This window comes from Elephantulus edwardii, unplaced genomic scaffold (genome assembly GCF_000299155.1).
Source record: "Elephantulus edwardii isolate Elephantulus edwardi_28Jun2011 unplaced genomic scaffold, EleEdw1.0 scaffold00030, whole genome shotgun sequence".
Lineage (NCBI taxonomy): Eukaryota > Metazoa > Chordata > Mammalia > Macroscelidea > Macroscelididae > Elephantulus > Elephantulus edwardii.
Window position 1 is genome coordinate 20,316,123 of NW_006399780.1, and position 7,358 is coordinate 20,323,480.

Below are 7,358 nucleotides of genomic sequence, written 5' to 3' on the forward strand. Positions count from 1 at the left end.
ATATACCCAAATTATAGAGATGTTAGTACCATGATAAAGAAGCTTTATGATGGCTTGTATACAAAGATGAATGAATGAACATTATTTTCAATTCCTAGGGGGCTTTAAAAATGTAAAAATGGAGTACTGATCAATACTAGGTACCAAAGAAAATGTCAACAAATACCTATAGTTGAAAATGTACATGTCACATAAAAATGAAATATAAGTAAAAATGAAAACTATATTTTAATTATAAAATTTAACCACATTATAATATAAAAAAGAATAGTTTTTAGAGTGGCATCCACTTCCTAAACAACATCTAGAGGGAAGCCCTATGAAATTTGATAAATGATGATAGTTATAAAATGGCTTCAGGCCTTTTGCTCACAGGGTCGCTATGAGTTGTGCTCAACTCAACATCGATCAACAGCAACAACTTAGTCAAAAGGAAACTTGTTAAATTGCTTACTGGCTATTTGTAAACTGACAATCCACACACTGCACAGCTTAATATGTGGGTTGTAACCAATGTGATTCTCAGAGAATTCTCTAGTTTTAGTGATTTTTATTGTAGAATAAGAGAGTCCCTGGGTAGTGCAAATCTGTGTGATTAGTTAATTGACTACTAGCAGAAAGATTGGTGGGTCAAACCACCCACGAGTGCCTCAAAAGACAGGCCTGTTATCTGCTTCCAAAAGACACTTCCATTGATTGTGTGGAGCTATTTTACTGTGCAGCTCCGGGCATCACCAGGTATATATAGTCAACTCAACAGAAACTAACAACTAGATTGCAAAGTAAGATATATTGAAAGTAAATGACCAAATCATTTGATAATTTAAACTAGAATATAAAATGAAGTAAATGAAAAAAGTCAGTGGGGATTAATAACGAAAAAAATTGAAGTTATTTAGTATAAAACTACATACAGATTAAAACCTATTTTTCTATTTTTCAGGAGACCCTTGTTTCCTTAGAGACTTTTAAAGTGCAGTCTTTTCATACACCAAACTGTTCCTCAAAGTTGGGTGGTGAAGTCTGCAATCATATTCAGTATCTTGGTGGACATTATAGTTTCCACTTTGTTGTTGTGTACCGTGGAGTCGAAACTGACCCCTACCTGACCCTCCAGTGGGTTTTTAGGGGCAGTAAATTGCATGTGAGGACATTGTCCATCTTTCTCCACTAGAGCAGCTGGTGGATTTGAACCATGTGTCTTCAGGATTGCAGTACAGTTTCTTAAGATTGTTGTTGTTATGTACCACCAAGTGGGAACCAACCCATCGCTGACCCTCCTGCAGGTTTTCAGTGGCAGTTAATTGCATGGGCGAGGGGAACTGCTCATCCTTCTTCCACAGATGAATTTGAACTCAGTACCTTCAGGATTGCAGCACTGCTTCTTACCACTAGGCCACTGGAGCTCCCTTCCTTACCAGCAGGTCATTCCATTTTGCAGTGCTCACTAATAATTCTCTGCACGTGTCTTGAGACGTCTATCATCCAGCTACCCCTCTTCAATGCTGCTTTGCCTCAACTACCAGTTGTTCTTTCTTTACTGAAGGCTTTGACTTCTAGATCACAGGCTTGCTATTTGTTTTCTGTCTTGGAAAGATCCTTTATAGTTTTCTTGATCTTCCTAGTTTTGATCATCTCATTTCCAATAAATTTTGTCTTAATTGCTTTGACCACACAGTACATCTAAAGTCCTTACCAACTTTTTCTCCTTTTCTGAAATTTCAAGTGTCATGCCACTTCAGATGATTTCCTATATCTCTACCTTTCCCAGACAGGTATTTCCTTTACATGTCTCCTTATCTCTTCAGTGCCCTGGCTGCTTTGTTATCTCTTTCTGTATGGACCCACTCAAGTCTTCGTAACTTCCCCTTTCTGTGTTAGAGTTCATGATTCATTTCTCCATGATCCAAGATATTCAAATAGGGAAGTTTTGGCTTATTTGTAAAAAAATGGTTTATTATTTTTCCTCAGAGTATAGTTCTTCTAAGGTTTGTGGATGATTAAAACATTGTATTTGTAGTTATTTGTTACAGCAGCAGTTGTTATGTGCCATCGAGTCGAGCACAACTCATAGTGACCCTCTGAACAAAAGATTTGAAACCAGTCCTGTCCAGCACTATCCTCACACTTCCTGACACATAAGAGCCCATTGCAGCAGTCACCTTGTCAATCCACCTGGTTGTGGGTCTTCCTCTCCTTTGCCGACCCTCTACCCTTCCCAACATAATGTCCTTCTCCGAGTAATAGCACCTCCTAGCAACATGCACAAAATATGTGAGGCAAAGCCTCATCCTTCTTGCCTCCAAAGATCATTCTGGCTGCACCATCATATTTGTTCATTCTCTTGGCCATCCATGGGAAGTTCAGTGCTCTTATCCAACACCACAACTCAAAGGCATCAATTCTTCTTCTGTCATCCTTATTCATCATCCAGCTTGCAGATGCATAGCAAGTGATCAGAAAGACTATGGCCTGAATCAGACATGCCTTAGTCCTCAAACTGACATCACAACTCCTCAGTAATTTAGAAAGGTCCATAACTGCAGATCTTCCCAGTGCAATGTGTTTCCTTATTTACTGACTGCTTGTACCAAGGGTTTTTATTGTGGATCCAAGCAAGATAGGAAACGAATATACTGAAGCACGGTTCTTTGCCAGGCTACTTTGTCCTGTTGCTCCTCCTCAAGAAAATTCTTCTAGTGCAAAATCCTAAGCAGTTCTGAGTTTTTAACTAAAGTGAGAGTACCATTCTTTTACAGTTTCCTCATATACAGGATGATGTCCTTGCTTTTCAGCACTTTGGGAAGTCTGTTGTTGCAGAATTTCCCAATGCAACATATCTTTTGATTTCCTTACTGTTGGCACCAAGGTGGTTGATTGTGGATATGAATAAGATGAAATTATTGACAATTTCTATCTTTTCTCCATCTATCATGATGTTACCTATTGGCCCAGTGGTGAAGATTTTTTCCTTGATGTTGAGATGTAATCCATACTGAAGGCTGTGGTCCTTGATCTTCTGCAGCAAGCGTCTCAAGTCTTCCTAACATTTAGCAAACAAGTTTGTGTCATTTGCATAAGAAAGGTTGTTTATAAGTCTTCCTCTGATCCTAATACCACATTCATCTTCACAGAGTCCAGCTTCTTCAATGATTTGCTCAGTATAGAGATTGAACAAGTAATGGTAAGGATATAGCTCTGACGCACAACTTTCTCAATTTCAAACCATGCAATGTTCCCTTGCTCTGTTTGCACAGCAGCCTCTTAGTTTAGGTATAGGTTTTTCATGAGCACCATTTGGTGTTCTGGGATGCCAATACTTCTCAATGTTAGCCATAATTTGTTATGATCCACACAGTCAAATGCCTTTGCATAGTCTATAAAGCACAAGTAGAGGTATTTCTGCTACTCTTTGCTTTCAGCCAGACTCCATCTAACATTAACAATGATAATTGTGCTGCCAAAGCTTCTTCTAACTTCAGCCTGAATTACTGGTGGTTCTCTGCTGATGTACCGTTCTAGGCGTTTTTTAGAAATCTTCATCAGGATTTTACCTGCATGTGCTATTAACAATATTATTCTATAATTTCCACATTCTGTTGGGCCACCTTTTGGGAAAATGTAAAGAAATACATACCTGTAAACAGGAACATCTCCAAAGTTCTGATAAAGAAGGATGTCAGTTTAAAGACAAAGGTGTGACTGATCCAATCCATACTCTTTTCAATTACATACTGTGCATCTGAGAGTTGGACAGTCTATTAAGATGACAGAAGAATCTATACCTTTGAGTTGTGGAGCACTAACTATCCATTGGACTTCCAAAAGAACAAACAAATATGTCTTGTAGAGAGTGCAGCTAGTATGTCCCTTACAGGGAAGGATTGTGAAATTTCATCTCACATGCTTTGGGCCAGTCTTTGGGGAAAGACATCAAGCTTTACAAAGTGGAGAGTCAATGAAGGAGGGGAAGACTTCCAATAAGATAGATTGGCACAGTGACTATATCAATGGCAGAGACGATGAGGACAGCACAGGATAGGTTAGGTTTCAGCTTATAGGGTCACTGTATGCCACGCTCAACTCCATAGCATTCAACAACAACTGTGTAAGCTGAAGGTGGTTAAGAATGGAGAATATTAAGATGATTCAAGAGTAGTATTGGTGCTTAAAAATAAAGACAGAGCATTAATAGGTATCGAATTTCCGTTTCTCTGGTATGCTTATTTGTGGGACTTGGAATCACCCAGTGTCAGAAAGTCCTTGCCTTCAAATTAGAACCACTCAAGCTGACCTTCTAGTGGGTTTCCAAAGCTGTAAAGTGCTTGGGAGGCTATTGCTCATTTTCCTCCTGCAGATCCACCGGTGGATTTGAGCTGTCACACAGGTGCGGCCTGGGATAGCAGTTTAGCTCCCTACAGACTATATTCCAGAGACCCAGGATGAAATACTTGCCTTCAACCTCTTTTGTTAATGAAAGAGTGGGATCTGATTTTTCTCAGACACCTACCAGCTCTGACAATCTCTAGCCTTGAGTTTGCCTTTTTCACTGATTCAGTGCACCACTTGGTTCCCTCATTTCCAAACATTCTCTTGCTTCTGCAATACTGAGGCCAAGGAGCCTCCTTTGGTTACATTTCTAAGTATGTGTCCTGCTTAGCTGTCTTTATTCAAGTTTTTATTCTTCATTAACTAGGGAGAAAAATGATTGCCCAAAATAATTATCATCCACTATGTTTCTTCCATATTCTCTGATTCCAAGAAATGATACTCTTAGTGGTGGTGGTGGTGGTGTTATGTACCGTCAAATCGCTTGTGACTCATAGCAACACTATTCACAATAGCTCTGAAGCCTGCCCTATCCTGAGCCAAATTCACTGTCTCTGATACACCTTCCCCTATTACTCCAGTCAATGGGTCAATCTATCTCATCCAGGGTCATCCTTTCCTGCACTGACCTTCCACTTTTCCAAGCATAATGTCCTTTTCCAAGGACTAGTTGTTCCTGGCGACATCCCCAAAGTACGTGAGACGGAACTTCAACATTCTGGCTTCCAAAGAACAATTTGGTTTCACCCTCTCCAGGACAGACCTGTTTGTTCTCTTGGCAGTTCATGATATGCTCAGTACTCTTCTCCAGCATCACAACTCAAAGGCATCAATTATTCTTCTGTCATTCTTATTAATTGTCCAGCTCTCTGATGCACAGCAAAGTAATTATGAAGAGCATGGCATGATTCAAGCTCACCTTAGTCTCTAGACTGAAATAAATTCTCTTCAGCACTCTGGAGAAGTCCTTGATAGCAGATTTTCCTAATCCAATTCATCTTTTGATTTCTTGGCTACTGGTTCCAAGAGTGTTGATTGTGACCCCAAGCAAGCTGATTTTGTTAATAATCTCAATCTCTTCTAATCTGTAATGGTGCTATCAAGTGACCCGGTGGGGAGAATATTTGTTTTCTTGATGTCGAGCTTCAATCCATATGGAACACTGCAGTCCTGGACTTTCTGCAGCAGATTCTTCAGGCCTTTCTCAGTTGCAGTGAGCAAGGTTTTGTCATCCCCATAACACAAATTTGTTGATTAGTTTTCCTACAATTTTGATACCACATTCCTTCTTATAAAACCCAGCCTCCTGATTGATCTGTTCGGCATATAGCTTGAAAAGGTATGAAGACAGGATGCACACTTGACACGACTCCTTTCCTGATTTTGAACCATGCAGTGTTTCCTTGCTTTGTTCTGATAACTGCCTACTGGTCCAAGTTGTTTTCACATAAGCACAATCAGGTATTCTGGGATTCTTAGTCTTCCCAAGGTTAGCTTCTTGATGTAGACGCTGCTTACTGTTGGAGTGCAAGGACCAGATAGGCATAGGGGAGTGTGTGGGAGAAGGTGCCTCTCTGGATTCTTAATTGACTGTTGCTGTAAATTGTTAGCCTTGGTCTATCTTGAACAGCAGAGGGCGCTGTTGGACAAGAAATTATAAGAATGGGTGCATGATCGGTTTAAATCTGTGACAGATTCTAAAACAGATCTGTTTTGTCAAATACTTCAAACAAATTGAAAAGAACAGAACAATATGACGAAGTCTTTTTACATAAGTACTGTACAGCTAGGTGAAAACATTATAGGCATTTAATTTTTTTTGGCATTTAATTTTTTAAAAAAATTAAACAGTAAAGAAGGCTGCACAATACAAATATAACTGTCTATGTAAAACTATAAGGAAGAGAAAATATTTTGTTACATAAATAATTACTACTGTAGAAAATGATCAACTATATCTTGAATTTTTGCCCTTCACACGTAGAAGGAGCCCCTATCAGTTAGTGTTTATCTCTTCCACACACATTTCCAATTCTGTTTCAGTAGTCACATCTTCATTACTACAAAGTAGTGATTAATAGATTTTAAATGTTATAATAATGATCTTACACATTTATTTTATTCTCTAACATTTTCTTCCCCCACTTGTTGTTAATGTGTCATCGAGTTGCCTGTGACTAAGCGACCAGATGTACAGCAGCTCTGAATCCTGCCCTGTCCTGAGCCAGAGTCACTGACTCTGAAACATCTACCCCTTTGATACCAATTATTGTGTCAGTTCCTGTCATCCAGGCTCTTCCTCTCCTGCGCTGTCACTCCACCCTTCCAAGCATGATGTCCTTCTCCAAGAACTGGACAAGTATGTGCCCAAAGAATATGAGAGGGAGCTTCAAAATCCTAGCCGCCAAAGGAGAAACTTGGTATCACCCTCTCCAAGACAACTTATTTGTTTTCTCTCTTGCGATAAATGTACTTGGGAAGTTTCCTGTCAATCTACTGTTCCAGACATTTTTGTGTGATCAGAAATATTTTTTTGCATGAGATATTAATGATATTATTCTATAATTTTCACATTCTGTTGGATCATCTTTCTTGGGGATGGGAACAAATATGGACCTCTTCTAATCAGTTGGTCAGATTGTTGTCTTCCAAATTTCCTGGCACAGACTGATGAGCATGACCAAGGCTTCTTCTCTTAGTTGAAACATGTCAGTTGGTATCTCATTGATTCCTTGGGCCTTATTTTTTTTGTTAATGCCTTCAATAAAGTTTTAATTTATTCCTTAATCACTATTGGGCCTTAATGCTATTTCCTGAAAATTTTCAGTGTTAATAAATTATTTGTGGTACAGTGACTCTGTGTAGTCTTTCCATCTTCTTTTGATGCTTTCTGGATCATGAAATACTTTGCCCACAGCATTGCTCAATATTGGCAACTCTTTTGTGACTGAGATATTTCACTCAGCATAATGTCCTCCAGGGTCACCCATTTTGAATAATATTGCATGAGTTCCTTGTTTTTTAATGCA